Source organism: Lipotes vexillifer, unplaced genomic scaffold, assembly GCF_000442215.2.
Source record: "Lipotes vexillifer unplaced genomic scaffold, Lipotes_vexillifer_v1.1 scaffold777, whole genome shotgun sequence".
Lineage (NCBI taxonomy): Eukaryota > Metazoa > Chordata > Mammalia > Artiodactyla > Lipotidae > Lipotes > Lipotes vexillifer.
In genome coordinates this window covers 2,337,204-2,360,455 of record NW_006784423.1, presented here as the reverse complement: position 1 = coordinate 2,360,455, position 23,252 = coordinate 2,337,204, and positions in this window count along the sequence as shown.

Here is a 23,252-nt window from a genome sequence, read left to right as displayed (position 1 = left end):
GCTCGTTTTCCAGTTCATAGCAGACTCATAAATATTGTTGAACAGTGAAGGAAGGAAGGAAGGAAGGGAGGGAGGGAGGGAGGGAGGGAAGGAACTAAAGAACTGAGTATTTCTGAAACTGTGGAAATAAACATGATGTACAGAAGCGTATGGTGCACTGAAAAGCACAGTGATTAGAGCCAGGAGACCCAGCCTCCAGCGCTTCTACTGGCTTATTAAATCTTTGACAGGCTAAGTCTCATTTTCTCACATGCCAAAGAGAAGTAACACTTATCCAATGTTTTATGGATACTATCTATGCCACAAAGACAGCACCTCATGGCTTAGAAAACACTTGGACTCTCTCTACTTGACCCTCCCAACCAACTGGTGCAAAGGGGTCCCATCTTTTGGCCTGGCAGCAGGAGTCCACATATTGACCATAGATGCTTTTCTTATTAAAGGTGACCGTAGGTCTTTAAGTCACTAATAAAGGTGCACTCCAAGCCATCAACACCTTCTCCTCCAGGTAGCAGACAAAGGATGAGCCCAGCCGTGATCCATGACCTGCCACCGAGACAATCACGGCAGAACCTTTTCTCAAACCATGACTTCTCGGGCCAAATCCTTCTCACTTCCTGCTACCTATACCTATACTGATCACCCATGACAAAAGCACATCACCAAAGGCCCTCAGCATCTCATCAAAAGAGGGCCACAATTAAAATTCCTATAAACACATTTTTCAGCACGGAGTAGATATCTAGCAGATACTCAGTGAACTGGATAGACTATATCAAGAGTCAGCAAACTTTTTCTGCAAAGAACCATACAGTAAACTTTTTAGGTTTTGTAGACCATGTGGACTTTGTCACTACTGCTCCACATCTCGGTCCAAAAGCAGCTGTAGACAGCAAATACACAAATGGGTATGGCTATCGCCCCGTAAATCTTAACTTACAAAGAGGCAACAGGTCAGATGTAGCCCGTGGGCCTTTGACAAACCCCAGGACTTACATCAACTTTGAGAAAAGGCTTGATGTCAAAAACATTGTTTTAACACTTCCTTTTGGAGGCCGGGTCCTGCCAACTCTTAATGTTATATCCAGGCATTTTTTGTCCCTCTTTTCCACTATCCTATGATAAACACCCGCTGGCCGAGGAGACATGGGGCTTTTACCCTTCCAATGCAGTTATTCTGGAAGACAAAGCAGGGGCAGAAATTAAAACCAGACCCCAGGTCTTTGTGCCATACCCAGCAATATCAAGTGCCCCTCTTCAAATTGTACCGGGTTGGCTGTATACCTAATAAAGAAAATAGAACTATTCTTTCGCTTAATCGTCTTTTAGTAAGGGGATGGGGGTCCAGGTTTACTAAAGGCCCTTATAAAACGCCGGCTGAAAGGGAAAAATGCTCCTTGTCACCACAGAAGCTTTTTCATGTGAAGCTACACGATCACTTTTCATTCTGCCTCTCAAGCACCCCATGGCACCCATCCATGTATTAGGCTAATAACTGCATGAATCTAGTTAAAAGGAACCAAGCAATTATTTTAATTAGAAGAGAACAAAAATAACACTCCTGGATTCTGTTTTAAGGGACAAGAAGGAAATAGTCAGGGTTCAAAAAGATCCCACAAAATATTTTTGTGAAAGGAAAAATAATTAAGGCCAAATTTAGAATGTACTTGCAATAAATGGGCCAAATAAAATGAATGGCACCACTGTGCAGCTAAAACCCATTCATATAGAAGAGCCCCAGAAAGTCCATTTCTATGTGATACCGTTTGGAGAGTATAGCCAATTTTACAAAGTGAAAGTAAATGTCTAATAGGGACTTTAATGATCCTTGTGAATCTCTTACACAATTTCTTAGAGAGTTTCTGTGTAAACTCTTTTATTAATAAGAGAAAAGGGGAAGGATCTCCGTCAGTTGCCTTTTAAGTAGGATTTTTTTTCATTTAAATTCTTAGAGTAAATGGTTCATATTTGTTACTCCGGAAAAATCTATCTTTATGGAAAATCCTTGCTGCTAATCCATTCTACAGAAAGCGAATGCCACGTAAGAGAGTTTTAACCATTTGAACCGAACTCAGTCATACAGGAGGAGATGGTATGTGCGGACTTACCTCCCTACCTCACGGTATTCGGGCCATCTTAGTCCGGAAGCCCGGAACCTCCGGCTTCTAAAAAGAGATGAAATGAAATGCAAGCTAGTCAACCAGTCAGTGTTGTCTCTTCTATTTGAATCTACAAATGTTTACTGAGCACCTGTTGGCTACCAGGCTGAGACCCGGAGCCTGCCTGCAAAGAGTTCACCATCTAACCACAGAAATTAGAAGCTGACCGCACAGCCCCAGCTGCGAGGAGTCAAGAGTTCTGGCCTGAGCTGATCATCAAAGAATGGATTATCCAGGAGGAAGCCCTGGACAGCCTATGCCTGGGAGGAAGAGCAGCACACACAAAAGTTGACGCACAAAACCCCACTGCGCACACCAGGACCCGCAGGCACCTGGAGATGCTGGAGGGGGAGGCAGGCTGAGGAGGAAGGAAGAGCCCAGCCAGTGGGGGCACCGTGTATGTGTTCGTGAGCCTGCACTTCACCTGGTAAAGCCATCAGGGAGTTGTCAACAAGGGCTAAGGTGGCCAGCTGTCCATTTTGGAGCGAGCACTTGGATGGCTGAGAAGAGGATGAAATGAAGACTAGGTGTTCTAGAAATGCCACGGTCTGGAGGGCCACAGCAAGAAGGTATGGAAAGATGGGTGAGCTATGAGATATACAGTATTGAGGGAGATTTAAAAAAAAAAAAAAAAAACAACTCAGTGGAACAGTGACTGAAGGGTCAAAAGGAGGAGGTGAAATTGGCTTTGAAGATTCCCACTGGGATCAGGTGTCTGATCTGAATGCTTTACCATATGTCCAGAAAGTTCTCATCTTATAGGTTCTCCTTTAAACCCAGGATGGACCTTGATCGTGGGTCTTGGGATTGAGACACAGTGACACAGTTCAGCCTTGGGCACACAAGCTTACTGCCGAGAGACACATGAAAACTCCTAGATCATCTAACTTCTATTTACCTACCCAGGCAAAACTCACATAAAACCAGTTTCCTGACGAAGGTCTAATTTAAAATATACAGAAGCCTGGAATGAAAGATAATTGTGATGAATAAACACTTACTGTGATGGTTGATTTTACATGTCAGCTCGACTGGGCTAAGGAATGCCCAGGTGGTTGGTGAAACATTATTTCTGGGCATGTCTGTGAGGGCATTACTGGAGGATATCAGCATTCAGATGGGTGGATGGAGTAAAGAAGATCACCCTCACCACTGCGGTGGGCACCATCCAATCCACTGAAGGCCTGGATACAACAGAAAGGCAGAGGAAGGGTGAATTTTCTCTCTGCTTGAGCTGGGATGCCCATCTTCTCCTGCCTTGGACATAGGAGGTCCCAGTTCTCAGGCCTTCAGAATCCAACCAGGTGTACAGCACAGGTGTATTCCATTACCTTGTAATAACTTTTAATGGAATATAATCTGTAAAAGTACTGAATCACTATACTATACACCTGAAACTAATATAATATCATAAATCAACTCTGCTTCAATTAGAAAAGAATCCAACCAGGACTTACACCATTGCTCACCCTTCAGCCCCCAACCCCACAATTCTCAGGCCTTCAGACTTGGACTGGGTTACACCACCAGCCTTCCTGGTCCCCAGTTTGCAGACAGCAGATCAAGCGACTTCCTGGTCTCTATAATTGTGCTAGCCAATTCCTAGAGTAGATCATATATATGTCTATGTATATTCTATTGGTTCTGTTTCTCTGGAGAACCCTGACTAATATACTTACGACAAACCATGTATATTTTTAATCACTATATTAGATCAGATTCATTTATGTTTTATTTTTTTTTAAGAATGTAAAGAAGACACTTCTCAACTCCTTTTATGGGCCAGCTAAACCTTGATAACACACCTGGCAAGGACATTACACTAAAGGAAACTTACAGGTAAATTTCATCCATACATATTGTAAAAATTATCAAAACATGCAATAATACATGAAATAAATAATACATCATAAACAAATTCAGTTTAGTCCAGAAATGCAAGGTTGGTTTGACATTCACAAACCTATTGGATAATTCACCACCTTAACAGAATAAAGCGGAAAAAGTCATATGATCAGTCTATAAATGAGTACTTAATTTATGACAAAAGTGTCACTTCAGAGTGCTGGGGAAAGGAAATCATTTTTATTAATGGTGTAAGGTAAGTAGATATGATGGAGGAAAAATAAAATTGATCCCAGCCTCACACCATATACAAAAGTCAACACCATGTGGATTACAGATGTAAATGTGAAAGGTGAAACAATAAAGCTTCCAGAAGATAATATAAAAGAATACTTTCATGGCATCGGGGGTAAGCAAAGCTCTCTTAAGTAGGACATAGGAAGCACTAACTATAAAGGAAAGTATTGGTAAATTAGACTACACTAAAATTAAAATCTTCCTCTCATCCAAAGACACCATAAAGTGAGTGAAGAGTCAAGCTCATGGTGGTGTATGATATTTGCAATATATATAACCGAAAAAGGATCATATCCAGAATATATATCTCCTACAAACCAGTAAAAGAGGTGAACAGTACAATAGGAAAACTAGCAGGACACTTGAAAACCCATTCACAAAATACCCAAATAGCCAATGTACATGAAAAGATGCTCAACTCATTAATAATCCAGGAAATCAAATCAAAACCACAATGAGATTCAATTACATACCACCAGAACGACTAAAATCAAAAAGACTAAGAGAACCAGACGTTAACAAGAATGTAGAGCAGCTTAAGTCTCTCCCACTGCTGGTGGGAGTGGAAACTGACACAACCTCTTTGGAAAACTGACATTATTAAAGCCAATCACAGCTGTGCCCTACAACGTAGTAAGTCCCCCTTTGGTCTACACACCCAACAGAAATACACTCACACACACACACACCAAAGACGTGCACAAGAAAGCTTACAGCCACCCTCTCTGAAATAGCCTAAAACTGAAACAACTCAAACATTCATCAGGAGTAGAATGGGTAACTGATCCAATGGAAGGAAATACAACAGAGAAAAAATATGATAATTACACCCAACAACATAGATACAGCTCACAAACATAGTGTTGAAGGAATGAAGCCAGACACAAAAGAACAGCTACCATATGATTCCATTTATATGATGTCCCCTCTAAAGAAGAAAAAAAATCTATGAGGAGCAAGGAGGGGTCCCATCACAGGAGCAATCAGGGATAGCTGTGTTGTCTTTCTCATCCCGAGGGTGGTTACAGGGGTTCGTTCCCTCCAGGATAACACATTGAGTCACGTGCTTCTGCTCTTCGCAAACTTGCATATGTGGAACCCTAATAAAGCTTCAAAAAAGTTTCAGGGCTTCCCTGGTGGCGCAGTGGTTGGGGGTCTGCCAGGAATGAAGCCAGACACAAAAGAACAGCTACCATATGATTCCATTTATATGATGTCCCCTCTAAAGAAGAAAAAAAATCTATGAGGAGCAAGGAGGGGTCCCATCACAGGAGCAATCAGGGATAGCTGTGTTGTCTTTCTCATCCCGAGGGTGGTTACAGGGGTTCGTTCCCTCCAGGATAACACATTGAGTCACGTGCTTCTGCTCTTCGCAAACTTGCATATGTGGAACCCTAATAAAGCTTCAAAAAAGTTTCAGGGCTTCCCTGGTGGCGCAGTGGTTGGGAGTCTGCCTGCTGATGCAGGGGACGCGGGTTCGTGCCCCGGTCCTGGAGGATCCCACATGCCGCGGAACGGCTGGGCCCGTGAGCCATGGCCGCTGAGCCTGCGCGTCCGGAGCCTGTGCTCAGCAACGGGAGAGGCCACAACAGTGAGAGGCCCGCGTACCGCAAAATAAATAAATAAATAAAAGTTTCAAATGTTTATTTCTTAGGTGAAGCAAATGGAGGGACTAACACAGAAAATAGTATAGAATATCTTTATTAAAATCAATCAGTGGTTTGCTCTTACCCGGGTTCAGTTTGCTCTCTTGATGTCAGCTACTGAGCAGAAAATGGGAAGAACCACACATCTGGTTAGAGGTCAGCCGGGCTGGGAAGAAGAGAATGTCTTTTCTTGAGGAAAAATGAATAAAACTGGGACCCTCTGCAGTTTAGCGAAGAGGTAAGGAATGTATGAGGAAAAAAAATTAAAGACCCAATGTATAAAATAATGGCAATAATGAAGGACCTTGGGGAGACTCCTATATTTCCAGCCTTCTTATGTAAAGCAGGATTAAAAGGTAACAAATTTAGGCTGGCTGCAAGGAAATACTTTCTTATGAAATGTAAAATTAACCTCTAGCCAATGGTTTAGTAAAATCCAACTCCTCCCTCAAAAAAAAAAAAAAAAAAAAGATTAGCTATTTATAGCAGCTGAAACAGCATTAGCAGTTACACCGACTAATATTATATTACAAAGACTCCCCTGCTTCCAGGCAAAAACCGATAGCCAGCTGGGGTCAGGAAGGAAATTTTCCCTTTGGTGTAGTATTTCACAGCTCTGTTATCTAATAGTGAACCATCCAGGCGCTGCCTGGCGTTTGCACCTCCGTTCACGGCACCTGGCTCTGGGATCCAGGCTGCTGCACTGAAACAGGCCATTGTTTTTCATCCTGGATGGAACACCTGTAGGCCTATATTTAGGCAACACCTTGTATTTCCAAAAGGTAAACACAAGGAATATAATCAAAATTGTCCCTAACACTACTGTTTTTACATCAACAATCTATAAATATATGGAAGAACTCAGTATACGTGTGAAATAAACAGAGCAGATATGCCTACATGGACGTAATTCAAAAGACGGCTCTGTAATTTAGCAGCTTGGATCTCAATTGTTGTATTTTGCGGCATGAAAAATACAGATATTACTCATCAAAGTGATTGTCCTGCGCACTTGTATACCTTATATAATTTATTTTTTCAGGGCTTTTTACTTCAAAGAAATCACTAGCTAATGACATTTCAGACTTTTGAAATTTTTCTGATAGCACACTGCTATTCCCTCAGGGACAGGATTGTGAATAAGTGGATTTTTTTAAAGATCATTAACAGATATTACAAACCAATTCAACCGAGCATTTTCTTTGCAAATTACCTTTAACTTTTAAAGCCATTGGAAAAGGAAAAAGAAAAGAAAAAAAAAAAAAGACAGTGAGTGATTTAATTTACTTAACCTGTCTACAAATTGCAGCTTCGCGCTCCATCGGCGACTGCATTTTCAACTAAAAAACAATTCTAACTGTCTCTAATAGAGATATTTTTCTAAATGATCACACTTGATGAGTGATATTTCAAAAGATAGTGATGCTTAGTTTTTTTCATCATTGAGCAAGTTGCCCTGGAATTGAGAATGCTTATTTTATTGATATGTTTAAAGCAAAACGAGCCCTGCACTGTCTGTATCTGTTGCTTAATTAAAACTCTCAGGTAACCAGCAGGTTTATCATTTCCTGAGCAAATGGATGGTGGAGCTCTGGTGGTAGATTGTAGGGTTTTGGGGGCAGGGAGGGGCTCTTTTATTTAATGATCAAACCATAGTTTCCTAGCTAAAGAGCTAATATTTGGGTGGAGAAGCACCTTTATTCCCCACGTACATCAGGCCTGATTCCTATTTGCATCAGCACCCCATTGTGCATGTTTTCCATTCAAAGAGCTCCCATGGACTTCAAAGGGAGTTGCCTGCGAGGCCTGAACGGGCCCTGAACTGGGAGAAACCATGCCAAGACCAGCTTGCGCTGGAGCCCCCAAATCATGTCACAAAATTAAAGGGTGTCCCCTACCTACGCCGTCCCACAGAGCATGTGGGAAATGTCCCCAGGCTTGCCAAGCGCTACACTGGCTTCTCCGGCTACTCTTTATAAATATTTGATGAGTGGCACTCCATTTATAAGGAACTATGTTAATAAGAATATTCTTTGAAATCGGAGTCCAACGTAGGCTTTAAAAGGGGTCATTGTTTGAGGGACTACACATTTCCCTTTTTTCCCTTTTAAAGTGCAAAGTCAACTTACCACAAACCAAACAAAGGCACCTATGTCCTTTTGGATGTCCCATCAGCCAAAAAATGGGTAGGATTCTATTCTGAAGGATGTTCTGTTTTTGGAAGGAGTCATGACATTATGGGGTAAAGGAACATAAGAGCTAATGTCCCTTGAGCATCTCTTGTGTGACAGATATTTTCATTCTCTTCTTTTCATCCTCACCGAAATATTATGCAGCGGACTATACTACCCCCATTCTAAAGATGGAAAAATGGGCCTCACAGAGATCATACAAGTTGTTACTCCAGAGCCGCACGACAGGAAGTGCAGAGCTGGTCTGGAACCTACATCTACCCAACCCCACAGCCCTTGTTTGTTTTTCTACCTCACACTAACTCCCAGGTGTCGACCAATTTCAAATGTCAAGTTCACATCTTCCAGAAGCTGCCATTCTTCTCAAGAGCTGGAACTTGACGATTAGGGGCTCCTTCAATTCAAGCTCGGGCAGGGAATACTGTATCCCACCTGCTGACAATTCAATTGCAAAAGAAATGTTTCGCCCCAAAGAGTTCCCAGTGGGATCCTGCCAGGAAAGGCGAAACCCAAGGTGGCTGCAGATCTACAGTAGCTGGGCTGAGTGCCACGTGTGCGTCCCAAAGCCCTGACGCACCTCGGTGGACCTCAGATAATAGGGGTGATGTCAGTGATCACAGCAGACTCCCTTGGAGACAAGTTCAAGGAAGACGAGGAGGACCGGCAAGGGCTCCAGGAGGACAGGGGATCCAGATGCCAACGTGTAGAGAGGTGGCACGTCCAAAATCATCACAGCCCATATTTTTAAGTGTTGGGATGGGAGGAGAAAGGTGGAATTCCACTGATCTCCTTGGGCGCCTCGCCAACCTCAAGACGTGGGAGCCCTGATTAGGTCTCAGAGGTGGATGCTCGGTGGTCAGAGAGGGAGGTTAGGGAGCCGAGTCTCTAGTCTACCTGATGAGCAGACACGGGCCCCCAGTGCCCCACGGAGTAACGAGAACCCCCATGACCATCCTATATCCTTCCTGTTTCCACAGACTCCTACAGCAAGAGCCCCAGAGGCCACAGAAAGGAGCCCAAGCAACTCCATGAGGCCATGGTGGCCACCATTTGCCCTGGGCTCACGGAAATTTCACCAGAGCAGAGACACGCGCTCCTGGGACCTCACACAAGGTGTGGCCTTGCCAAGCCTTTTTTCACGTCTCTGAGCTGCCTTCTCACCTGCACAATGGGTGTTGGTTTCTGAAAGCGCTCCACACAATCCAGGCTGTGGAGACCTGCCTCATCAACCTTTCCTTTCATTTCAGGCACGTTTCTCAGCATCAGACTTTTTATTCTCATCCCTGTAAGCTTGGCCTTTTAACAAAAATAAATCTAAATGGGAGTGATTTTTCATGTAATAGAAGCCAAAACCAAAGTTTAAAAATAGAATAAAATAAAACAGGATGTTTTCCAAGCACAGAACATCAATTTGTTTATTTATTTTGAGCTCACTCAACAAATCTTCACACACGCTGAGTTGAGGCTTCAGCAAGGCTTTATGATGTTGGATTTCTAAGCATTCTTTACTTTGCCTTTGCGCTTAGGGTAAAATCAAACTTCTAAAAATGAAGCACGAACGAGGCCAGGTGTGATCCGATGCCTGCTGGCCTCTCAGACCTCATCCTGACCAGCTCACTGCTCTGCTGTCACTCTGTGGAACGGCTGAGACGCCTCCTCCCTCCTGGGTCTGCCTTTCTCCACCTGCTGGCCCGTCTCCTCATTCTTAATTTGGTTTAAATGTGCTCTCCCCAGAAAGACCTTGCATTTCCTCCAAATCCAAAATGGCCCAGCCCTGATCCTTGCTCATTTCCATTTCCTCTGGAGCATCATTGCCATGGACCACACTCTCCCTGTTTGCTCGGTCCCTCGTGTACCGTCCACGTCCCCAACCCAGCTGAGACTCCGGAAAGCCAGAGATTATCACAGTCTGTCCCCAACTTTGTCCCCAGGCCCTAGCACAGTCCCTGTCCTAGGAAACAGTGTTGCCTCAAAGCAGCTTTACCTGGTGTAAAATAACATAAAACCCCAGTCAGATACTTTGCATCATCAGCTGCAGTGGCAGCCCTTGAACGGAAGAAGAAAAGCTCTCATTTCTCCTCCGGCATAAACTCAAGTTCCTCCCACTGCCCTTAAGCCCTGCCTTCTCCCTGCCAGGCAGTGACGCACACTGGATCTGGAAGGACGGCCTGTGTTTACTTCCAGCCGGGGAAATGTCTTACCCGTTCACAGGGTCCTGCTTGCCAAGGAGGCACGGCTTCCCCATCATCTGAGTGCGAGATGGCCGTGAGTTCGGCATCCTGCAGGGTCCAGGTATGACTCTCAAGGGCTCCCTGGGGCTGCTCTGTCCAAGTCAACACGGGCACCCATGACAGCCCAGAACTCAGCTCCTGTCGCCTCATGAACTGCCCACCCTGCTGCAGGGTGGAGTGTCTTAATTGTTTATTTCTTTATCGGATCATTTTCAAATTAGAGAAGTACCCTATACTAGTTGTAACAACTGAAACAACATTTTGAGCTGCCAGCCCCTGTACTGCCACTGACCTTGTCTATTTCCAGTGGCCTTCTCTCAGTAACAAATCTCTAGGTCAAGGCCCCTTTCCCTTTCTCACAAGTGCCTCTCCCCATACGTCGTCAGGCAGAGCTGCCCAAGTCTTCCATGGGTGCCACTGGCTCAGCCCGTTTGTCTTCAGATGGCCATTCCTTCTGACCCTCACCCTACAGGTCATAAACGTGGTCAACACATTTGTGTATTGCTGTGTCGGTTTCAAACATATTCAAATAGGTTATTTCAACTAATCCTTACAATAGTCCATGAAGTAGAAAGGGGTATGTATATTGGCCCCCCAAATATGTGGGTTTTGAAAAAACATTAACAGGCAATTTGCAAAGAAGATGTTAAAATGGTCACATGAAAAAGTATTCAGTTTCACTGTGGGAGTTGGGATTGACATGTACACACTGCTATATTTAAAATAGATAACCAACAAGGACCTACTGGAAAAATTAGGGACTTCCCTGCTGGCACAGTGGTTAAGAATCCGCCTGCCAACGCAGGGGACACAGGTTTGATCCCTGGTCCAGGAAGATCCCACATGCTGCGGAGCAACTAAGCCCGTGCACCACAACTACTGAGCCTGCACTCTAGAGCCCACGAGCCACAACTACTGAGCCAGTGCACCACAACTACTGAAGCCCGCATGCTCTAGGGCCCATGTGCTGCAACTACTGAGCCCACATGCTGCAAATACTGAAGCCCACGCACCTAGAGCCTGTGCTCCACAGCAAGAGAAGCCACCACAATGAGAAGCCCGTGCACCGCAACGAAGAGTAGCCCCTGCTCGCCGCAGCTAGAGAAAGCCGACGTGTAGCGATGAAGACCCAATGCAGCAAAAAAAAAATTTTTAATTGCAAATTAATTTTTTAAATATAAAAGAGTGCAATAGAGTAAAAAAAAATTTAAATAAAAATTTAAAAAAGAAATGCGAAGTAGAAGAACTTGGATATACTTTTTGCCAATGGATTAGCAAATATAAGAATGACAACACCCTGTTCAACAAAGGAGGAGTGTGGCGGGACACTAACCGATCGCAGGTAGGAGTACGTATTGGCGGCACTGCTCTAACCGATAACTTGCCAACATATAGTGAATTAGAAAACCATGGAACCATGCAATTCCTCTTGTAGGAATTTATCCCAAGGAAATAAAGCTATGTAGAAAATTTAAGCTACAGGGATGTTTTAATATGTGACTAAGTTGAAATCAAGTCATAGAATAAAATGCTCTGAAAAAATTAAAATAATAACACAGAAGAATATTTAATATCATGCAAAGATTCTGGATATAAGTTTTAAAAAATTACACAATAATACACATTGTCTGAGTCCCATATATATAATAGATATGCATATAGATATAAATATAACACACCCCAAAACATCAAGAAAGGCTATCTCCAAGTGATGGCATTGTGGGTGATGATTTTTATTTTCTTAAGTTCTGCTCATCTCTATTTTCTGAATTATTTTTAATAAACACATAGAATTTTGTAAAGAGAAAAGCAAGAAAATGATAAAATTGAAAACACTGCCTTTTTCTAAACGGAACCAATATTCTACATTTGATTCTTTCATCCACTCACTCATTCATCTGACAAATATTTACTGAACTCCTACTATATACAAAGCATCCTGCTAGCAATTAAAATTATTTAAAAAAAAAATTTTTTAAAGAGAGGTGGAGAATGTATTCTTGGTAAATATGAGGAAACCGGCGAGGGTGCTGGTTTCAACCAGGAATGTCACCAGGCAGAGCTGGAGGTCGCTAGGCATTATTCTTCCCTAAACCCAAGAAACGACCTCAGAGGATACCAATGCATCCAGTCATGCTTGCCTGAGATTTAGCTTCAGAACTGAACCTGGGCCTGAAAAAGTGGTTTCTGGGAGTGAAAAATGGAGAGAATGCATGAGTGTGAGAATCCCCCATGCCTTGAAAGCTCTTTACTCCTGGGTCTACTGCCAGCTTGAGACAAGTCGGTGGCGTGGCCTGACCACAGGAAAAGGGGTCCCAGGGGGTGCATGAGGACAGACACTAATTGGCAGGCCCCAAATGATCCATCTTTTGAATAAGTGATCAATGAAAATGCAACCAAATTCCCCTAAAGCGTCCCCCTGACTCTGCCTCTTGAATAGGCATCCCACCTCTCACTGTTTCTAGAAAACACTCCCCTTTCCTTGCAGGACAGAGTCCCACACACACATCAAAGCCAGCTTTCCCAGCACGGAAGCCACCCCAGGAAGCATAGCACTGGCACAGTCTGTAGGACGTCTTTGCAGCCTCCTAGGGTACCATTAAGTCACCCCATGGGATCACTGCCATATTCCAGGTTAACTCAAGGCATCTGCTTTGAGTTGTCTTTTCCCACAAATCGTGAAGAATTTGTGTTGATTCTTCCCCAGAAGGCCACTTCTGACCAGCGTTCCTCTGGAGGTGTGGCCAGGGTCCGGAGGGGGACCATGGAGAAGTGAACCAGCCCTCCTGGGGACTGAACTCGTGACCTCATTAGCACGGGGCTCTAATCAACAGAGCCACCAGACACATACCTCATTTAAGGCACTGAGGCAGTAATTTGCTAAATGTTAATTCTTAGATTAACTACAGATGCACAGAGTTCCCAGGGGGAGAAAAAAAAAACGAGAGAGATTTGTTAATTCTTGAAAGGAAATTTGGGTCATCAGTAGATGATACCTTTGGTTCGTTTTAAAATATACTTTCAGCATCGAGAGATGACACTGATCAGGGTCCATGGCGCCAGACTTTTTTTAATCAACATCCTGACCAGAAGACTTTCAAGGAAAAAGCGAATGGTGTCACTTCCCCATGAGCAAAACTGCACAATGATTCTGTATCAATTCCTCCAAAGTTCACGTTTCAAACTCAGGCACAAAACTTACGTGGCAACATGAAGGAAAGGTGTCCCTACCTGAGGCAGAGGTGGTCCTCCCAGGGTGGGAAAGGCTGGACCCCAGATCTCTCCCAGCTCCCGAGAACCCTAATTCCTGTGGCCAGAAGCCCCTCCTGCAGCCCCGTCTCAGTCACTCGGCAGCCAGCGCCCCCCCCCAACCCCTTACCTTATCCGTAGCTGGCCCCTGAGGGACCAGTTTTACAAATAGCAAATATGGTTTGGAACAAAGTTTCGACACCGACTCGGCATCCTGTGTCACATTACACTTCTATGAATATTCCACCAACTGTACAACTCTGAAGAAAAGTTTCCGCTTTCCGGCCATTTCAACTTCAGTTGCTCGCACCCTGACAGCGATCTTTGAAACTGATATGGCCCTGAAAGAAGCCAGAATAACTTTTTTTAAATATTAATAATCATGGGCAAGTTTCCCAGTCTTTGTAACCTTGTGAAAGAGCCCCTGGGGGAAAGCACACTGGGACTTGAATTGAACGCATGCCCACGTGAGCTCTTCCATGGAAAAGCCTGCTTGAAGATGCATGGACGTTGTACAGGAGAATTTCTATGAAGGGAGAGAGGATGGGAAGCCAGCCTTGCATTTTGCACTTATCACCTTTTGCCCCAGGAGCTTGAAGACCATCTTTACCCAGGTCTCTGCCCACTGCAAGGGAAACCCCACAGCATCCCAGCCTCCAGGGGAGAAAACCAACCTGGCCTCTCAAGAGCAGCCCAGCTCCGCCACCTGCCAGCTCGGAGGAGTGGCGGTGGGCGGGAAAGTTAGTATCTTCTTTGAGTTGTCAGTTTCCTCACCTGTAAAATGATGATAATTATAGTTACTGCAAAATAGTAAGTGTCTCCAAGTGAAAATAGACACAGAATTCTTTAGTGGATTGGAACATAGTAACTGCTCGTCGGAACTTAAATATGGTAGCTACTATCTGCCTCCTGACTGCCTCAGTGCTTACATCTTCATTCCAGATACCCTTTCCTTTATAAATCTAAAATAAAAATTAAGTTGTACTACAACTATAGTTGTACATCCATGCAAAAGATACTGATGATCAAACTGGCCACAGCCAAGTTTAACTAGTATGCTCTGATTCAAACAGCTAAGAGGTAGCAGCCTGAAGTGAAAATAGCTAGTCCTGATTTCTAAATAATGCCTTTAAAAATATTTCCTTATGAAATACGTTATAAAATGGCATAAGGAACTTTCCGAACTGGCATGATCAAAATACATGATCTTAAAATCATAATTCTCTACACCATACCCAAATTTTAGTCACCCTAAAGGTTCTCAGGAATTTCAATTCTGAACACATTTTTTAAAAATCCACCAATCCAAATAAAATCAGACGAAGTATATTTTTATGAAAATACAATCTGAAACAACCCAGTTTTATATTCAAGGAACACTCTCATAAGCATTTAGTAAGTTACGATGTAAAAGCTCTACTCAAGTTCAAAGTGACAGTTAGGGACCAAAGAAGTAGACACTCAGTTGCTGAATAGTATCTGTCTTACAGTTGTGGGCTCGATTTGCTACTTTAATCTCCAGCAGGGAATATTAGTTCAATAAAATAAACATTTTTAATTTCCTCTATGCATTTCCTCAAACCACACCAATGCACTTGTCTATGGCTCACTTAAAAGATTCGCTAAGTAGCCCCCCACTTACATAAAAGAGGATGTTTGATTTTCTTATGAAAATGGAGGAACGAACACGAGTGTTCATTGTTTTAATGTACTGAGCCCTTAATCACTTCCAGTTCTGATTCATCAGAAAAAATAGTACTCTTGAGGGATTCTTTTTTTTTTTTTTTGGTCACTAAATATTGTCTTTCATTTTGAGATATTTATTTCTTGCCAGAAAATGATACTGTGTTTTTTTCCTAATGATGAAGGGTGAAAGATGGAGAGAATTCCATGTGGTGATTATTGGGCCACAAAGAAGTAAACTGATTCAGAAAACAAATCCCCAAAAGAAAAATAAAATGTATTATGTGAGGTGGAAGCATGGAATTCTTGGCATATGTTCAATTGGAGCCAGGATTGGTAATTTAATAACATCCTTGTTTTGTTAATATTTGGGAGGTGGGAGGCGGGGGCGGGTAAAGCTCTGGAGCTTTAGCTTTGGGCCAGATTCCTTCTACTCTCCACCATTACCTCAGCCAGCAACGGTGTTTAAAGACACAAATCATAGCCCACGGGCAAGGGTCAAAGATGCCATCTTTCCCACATAAGCCAGATGCTACGACAGAACGTTCATCTCCTCGGCTCAGTGGGCAATGGAATCACCTCCAAAGAAAGCCCACTCTGAACACTATTCCCAGAGGCCCAGAGCATCACACCCAAATCAGAGCAGACAGGCAAACTCATGAAGTAAAACCTTCCAACTGCAATGATTCTGCTAAATCATTCTGATTCACTGGGTAATTGTGCCGCTTTCCTTTGCACTGGTAATTCTAGCTTCCCCTGCTGGTTGCTGAGCAGAGTATGGCAGGAAAAATAGCCTCAACTTTGGAATCCGAGCCACACCTGTGCACTTTACTTATTTATTTATTTTTGGCTGCACCCCACGTGGCTTGTGGGATCTTAGTTCCTTGACCAGGGATCAAACCCAGGTCCTCTGGCAATCGAAGGGCGGAGTCCTAACCACTGGACCTCCAGGGAATTCCCCACACCTGTGCACTTTAAAAGGACATACCTGAGTGATGTCTGTGGTAAAGGGCTTAAAGTCAGTGCTGCAGTAATACAGCACCTGGAGGCCATGGAGCATGTCATTTTTTAGCTCTGGTTCTCTTTCAAGTTTCAAGGAGGAAAGTACCACAGGAAGAAAATGAAAAGAAAAAAAAATGCAAATTGAAGAGGGTAACAGATAGGCTTAATCCAAACTCAGTCCTGAAGACAGTTCTGAGTTGTCACTTTCTTCCATGACCTTTTAATTCCTAGATTAGGCAATATGTAGAGGAAAAAAACAAAATTACTAAAAATCTTACCAATATTATGGCTCCCATGATGGTGTGAAGAGAAACATTATATGGGTCACACAAATGTGTGTTTATGATGATAGATGGTGGTACTAGTGATGGTGGTGAGGGTGGTGGTGGTGATGGAGATGGTGGTGAGGCGGGTGGTGGTGATTAGTCAAATCCCGGAAAATGAATTAAACACTTGAACTCACATATCAGAGACTTGAAAGGTCTCTACCTATCTTCTCTGAGTCTTAGCTTCCTCACCCATCAATTGTTGATTAATCTGATCACAAAGATGTTCTTTGATAAAGACTTGAAAGGCACTTTCAAAAGAAAGAAAAGAAGTGGAGTTTAAGCAACTGATTGAGAGGTGTATTTCTCTCTGTGGGTGACTTTTTATTCTTCACTATTATTTTCATTCTAATCATTGTTACTGAAAGCATTCCAAAGTATCATAAGAGTCCAAGGATGCAGAACAGTCAATGCATGGAGACTGCTGTGGGGACACAGCAAGGCTCGAAAACGTCTGGGGCAGAGAAATGCACACTGGCAGTGCTAATTACAATAAATATAGAGAAATCCCTTCCCTGTGTAGATTTGTGTAATCGAGGATGAGGTCGTCAGAGGCGGTTTATTTACATTTCTCTTCCCCTCCTTCTAGGCTCAGAGTAGGATTGAATGGCCCCAACTGCTTTGAAGTCAGGCATGGTCACATGACTTTTTTGACCAATGAGATGTGAGGAGTGACAGGTGGCTCTTCTGGGCAGAAGCTGTAGGAGCGAGGCAAGCTTCACCAGGTCCCCTTCGCCCTGCTGTGGCACGTGGGGGACCAAGTACAGAGAAGGGCCCCAGCACCCTGAGTCCCTAAATGTCTACAGCTGGCAGATACCTCTTCCAGCCCACAATGGACAAGAAATGGAATTAAGAAACAGACTTGCAATACACACACACACATACATACATACATACATACATACATATATATATATATATATATATATATATATATAAATAACTGAATCGCTTTGCTATACACCTAAAACTAACACAATATTGTACTATATTTCAATTAAAACAATTTTTAATTAAAAAAAAAAGAAAGACTTGTTGCTGTAAAGTCACTGAGATTCTGATGGTTTTTTCCTACCGCAGCATAACCTTCTCTATCTGAACAGATACAACTGGCAAAGAGTCAAAGGAAGAGAGTTTAAAGTCACTGGTAGTCACGTGGGAAAGAAGGAACCTACATCTTTCTGAGACTAAACCAAATCCTCAAGGCTCTCTTATCAAATCACTAACTCTGAGGCATTTAATTGTTCCCTAGCAAAGGTCTATCCTAGCAAAAAGTGCCCAGAAAAAGGGTATAACATGACCTGCAAGCAATTGGAAGTCACCGTAATCCACACAGACTGCAAGGTAATTTGGAGTCTCTTTAGCTGAGCTCTGTTTCCAACAATAAAGCACCTTCGTACCACTGTCCACCAGACAGACCCAGATTGCGTCTCATCTGCAGAACTGTTCATTTAAAGACTGCACTGCTCAGGATATAAGCCTTCTTAAGGAACTCTACTTTTAAGAAAACTAAGTCTCACAAAATTAGTACATTTCCTCATTCAAAGTGAGGTGGCACATGTGAAAAGCCATCTGTGCCCACCCTCCCCTCCACCCCACAAACTTCCCCACCACCCAGAGCTGCAGCTCTGCATGAAAAAATCTAACACATGCAAAGCATAGAGGCTCTTTGAAAATCTGGCCCAGTGTGTGCCTTCTATGTGAGTTGCCGTCTTACAGTCTTGCCAACAACAGCAAAGAGGAAAGAAAAGGAAAGGTTTTCTTTTCTCTGAACTTGGGAATGAAACATAAAACTTCTCTTTTCTATGAGGCTGAATGGCTCCAATTTTCTACACTCAGGACAACCTTTTTGTCCCCATTACCTTCACAATATCCACGTGGCTTTTTAGTGGGCATTTCTTTCCTCCCAAGTGAATCATATGGCAACAGTGGCCCCACGAGGGCCACTGTTGAGGGGCCTGGAGTCCTCAGCAGCCCTCGGGGTCATTGTAAAGATGAAGTGAAATGGACGATATGAATATACTTTGAACTAGAAGTGCTACATTCACAGCATTATTTCTCCCATCACATCTAGCGTGTCTGCTGTGTCTAACGCACAGGCTTTAAGTTTTCTGCAACCTCTAAGTACAGAGGGAATTAGCATACACTGGAAATGCTCCGAGTACACAGCTCACACAAAAACCCTATGAGCTGGGTGTTATTATCTTCAAGAATGTAGAGAGGCACAGAGAATTCAGTGTTTACCCAAGGTGACACCAACAGTGGCAAGTGGAGAGCCCTGGACAGAACCCTGACTGTCTGTCTGTTGACTCAACACACACACGGTGCGATGTCCCACCTAGGGTGTCTTCCTGGGACCAGCCAAGTCTGTTCCAAAAGGATGGGTGTGGACGCACTATCTATTTAGCCGACGAGAGGCTGTCCTAAACTGCCCATGTGAAGTGGGCTTGGCAGAAATCTCCACGATGGAACCAAAGCCCACCAGACAACCAAGGACTCAACAAGGCAAGTGAGGAAGAAAGACAGGATCTGTGCACATAAGAAAGAGGAAAGGACTGAGCAACTGTGGAAAAGAAATTAGGAAGCAAGTCCACCTACAAACTAAATGAAAACTACAAAAACTAGTTGTCTGTCAACACAGATTGGTTTGATATTTCTAATAGCTTGGGAAATATCTATGGGACGAAGACAACATACCATATCCATAAAAGCAAAGAGAACAGGAAAAGATAAGGACGCAGGGATAAAGGGCAGTCAACAGATGCCTACAGGACATTGAGAGGGAAATTTGATGGTGGGGCAGAGAAGAGATCCAGCAACATCACTGGGAAAGAAGGGAACCACGGAGCAAAGCAAAGAACAGCAAATGTGGGCATATGGGAGATTGATTTTAAATATTAAAAAGAGGGTAAGGACAAAAGGGAAGAAAATCCAAGGAGCAAAATGAAAAAAATAAATAAATAAACCTAAAACTGAGGGGTTTGAAATGGCCAAAATTATTTCTGCATAAAAGTATATACACACTGTCCCCTTAGAAAACAAGTTGAAACAGACGTCAGAGGCACTAGAAACATTATCAAGGGCCAAATCATCTGACTCAGGTTAAGAATGCCGATAAAACCATTAGCTACTTAAAAAAGCATAACCGAAAGAAGAGAAAGGAAAGCCTTTTAATATTCAAAACACATGCAGTTTTCTAGAAAAGTTTTTGGTGTAAACCTCCAGGTTTTTAGCTAGTCTTTTTCTCCACTTACTTTCCTACTTTATGTACCCAAAAATGGACACATTCATCTCAAATAATTGACAAAAATGTTTGCAATCTCTTTTTTCACTTCTTTGCAAATGGCATCACAAGCTAGTCATCATTTGGGGAGGCACATCCATACTCCTTTATAGCATTCTTTGATTTTGATCTACTTGAACCAGTCCACACAGGCCAGCTGTTTAAGGATATAGACACATGATGTGCTTTCCTCAATAGTAATTAGTTTGCAGTGCTTTCTCACTGCAGATCAGGGGCAAAATGGTTTTCCTTAAATTCTGGATCTATAACATGAATCTTCAGTATTGCATAGTGAATGTTCATCCGTAAATTCCCAAATTTGAAGGGATAACTTAATAGCCCAGGACACTTTATCTAGATAATTTAGTAGCTCATGCCTTTTCTTATGAAGAATCATACCTTTAAAGGGCACACTTCCTGATCTCTTTGAATCATCTTTTCCATCAGAAAAACCTTCCTGGTTGATAACATGAGGAAAAGTGGAAACTTAAGACCATGTATAGTATTCCTAGAACAGCTAGTAAGTAAAGGAAATATTTTTATATTTAAAATGATAATGCTTTCCATCCTAGAATGCAAAATATAGTTTAGGAAACTGTCCTGGTCATTTTTGTAATCTCATGGTGGTGTTTTGTAAATAACTCCTAGAGAAGAATCATAGAGATTTCTGGCCTCAGTGCCTTCACTGGAGAGAAGTGAGGTGGCTGAACAACGATATTTTTCCCCATCCAGGTGCCTGTTTCATATTTACTTAGCAATACTGCTCTGGAATTCACAGACATACATAAATAAGGTTCAAGAGACAGAAGAAAACATTCTCTAGGCAGACCCCAGACTAGAAACCCCAGCAGAGGGTCTCAGTTCTCACCTGTGCAAATGCATAACCTCCCCAAGGTGGAATTCCATCCCCAGTCTGAATCATGCTATCCAACCCCCAAATTACCATTGTAAACAAATGAGGTTTCCAATCTAAATAAGGTAGGTACTTAAGTACAGCAGGATCGCCCAGGACTTAGGGAAGGGACTTGGGAAAGTCTGAATAAGGTGCATCACAGGGAGTGTCAGAGATCTTTTTTCGTTTGTTTATTCTGTCACCTTCCATTTCACGATCTCCCGTTGAAAGGAGGTAATGATCCTTTCAACCTGTAAGGCAGTTTCTTCTAAGGAGCTGAAGACACACTTTATTTCACTTCTTCTTGGAATTCAAATAGTGTTAACGCCTATGAATAAACAGATACACTGTTGATGGACGGGGTTCTACTTAACCTAAACCAGGTAATGTCATCGACAGCATGCCATTCAGTTTTACTGTGGTTGCTTTATCCGTGTGCTCAGAGGTTTTCCCATGAGAATATGCCAAGGTAGAAAGCTCAAATGTCATTTAGCAAAGCCCGGCGTGGCTGCTCTTCAGGGGACAAAACTTGGCCACTCAGATCTCTTCCAAGGTAGACAAAATGCCATCGAACATTGGCAGTCTTTTATTTTCCTTCCTTCCAGAGATGAAAACATGACATCACTACCCAAATTGACTCGGACCTCCCACCTCCTGGGGTTGCCTGGGACGCAGGCTGAATCAAAGCATCTTTCCATCAAGGTGAACAACGGTAAGGGGCAGAGCCATAACTCAATTGCTTCAGAAGACATTCAGTGCAGGATATAGTTTTGCTTTTGGCAATGCTTTGGAACATTACAGTTATGATCCTTTAGAAAAAAATACATTTTTGTTTATTTCCTCATCGAAATTTGGTCTGTGATATTTCAATCCTTAATCATGTCTGCTTTTTTTTATCATTTCAATTGGTCATGAAAAGTTCTGTCAACCATTAATAGTAAATAAATCCCAAGGTGCCCAGATTTCCTAGTGTCATTAGGGTACATCACAATGTATGTGATATTTCAGACTTCATATGAAGTTAATGACCACAGACATCTCGATAGAGGACCCTTTCAAACCACCCCCCGGAAAAATTGTCTCTTTTGGAGGTTTGAACTCAGAAAAAGTTAGCACCTCTTGTTGCATTGAATGAGTTGTTAATAAATCTGCAATACAGAAAAATATCTGGGGAATGAGAGGAAAGAAAGGTGGGGTGAGTGCCAGCCTCTGAGGTTGGAATCTGGTGTACAGCATGCATGTGGAGTTAGCCCACACTGTCATAATCCATCTTAAGGGCTCAAAAATAAATAAATACACCTGAGAGAATCTGTCTAACAAATACCTCTCAAATTAAGAATTTTTGCACAATAGATCATATCAGCTTTGGAGGTTGGGTCTACATGGTACCATAATCGCTAACTATAAAGTGAACATTTTAGAAAGGCTTCTCGATGTTGGAGCTACGCCATGTTAAATATATAGAAATTGAGAGTTACCATATTGCCTGAGGCCAGCGGTGCCCATTACCACAATATTCTACTTGGTAAAGGTGCGTCTCTCCTAGCTGACCACATCGCCACAACCTGGTGAGGCGCTCCCCTCCCAGGGCGACCACTGGAGACACCCCGGCCACACTCACTTTCTTCATTTGCCCAACTCCAAGGAATTCTCTCTGACCTTGGGGTTGAAATATCAAGCTGAACCTCTTGGAATTTATCATCAGCCTGGCATCCGTGCTCAGCAGTAGAGCCTCTGAATTCAAAACAGGACTGTTTCCTGGCTCAGAACTCCAGCTCCAAATTCCTTAGGCTCAAAACTGATGGGAAAACAGATCTTCAGCATTCTTCTGATTTAGAAATCATTCAAACTGACAACAGATAAGAAATTGACAAGGAGATGAGAAACCCCTCATTTACATAGCTGTCTCTTTTTTCCTTCTACATAGTAAAGAACAGAGCATCCTTAACCTTGATTTTCTCACTTCTCTCAGTTTAAAGCACAGCCCGTAACATTAATTAAAGTGTGCGTGTGAGCTGGAGGGTACAAGTTATATTTCATATGCTGTACCACATGGCATTCTAGGAGAGCTGTACAATTTTTAGGTGTGCTTTTTTTCCCAGCTTGCTATGTATGCAGTCCTGCACACTATTCAGCATAGTCTCACCTAGACTTCACGCAGAAACTCCACAATTACAACCTAAAAAGGAACGCAGAGGATAGAACAGATGCTGAGGGCACTGGTGGCTTAAGCATTTAGGTAGATGGAGGTAAGTTTCTGCCTGGAGAATGCTGGTGCTGGAAAGGGCATCTAAGATTATCTGGTACAATCCTTTTACGTCACAGGTAAGGCCTGCAGAAGGTGGGTCCAACAACTAGTAAGGGGTAACCCCAAGTATTTCTTATGATTCTAAGTTTTCTACTACACCAGGGCCATATCTCTTTGAGATACAAATATGTTAGGTCTT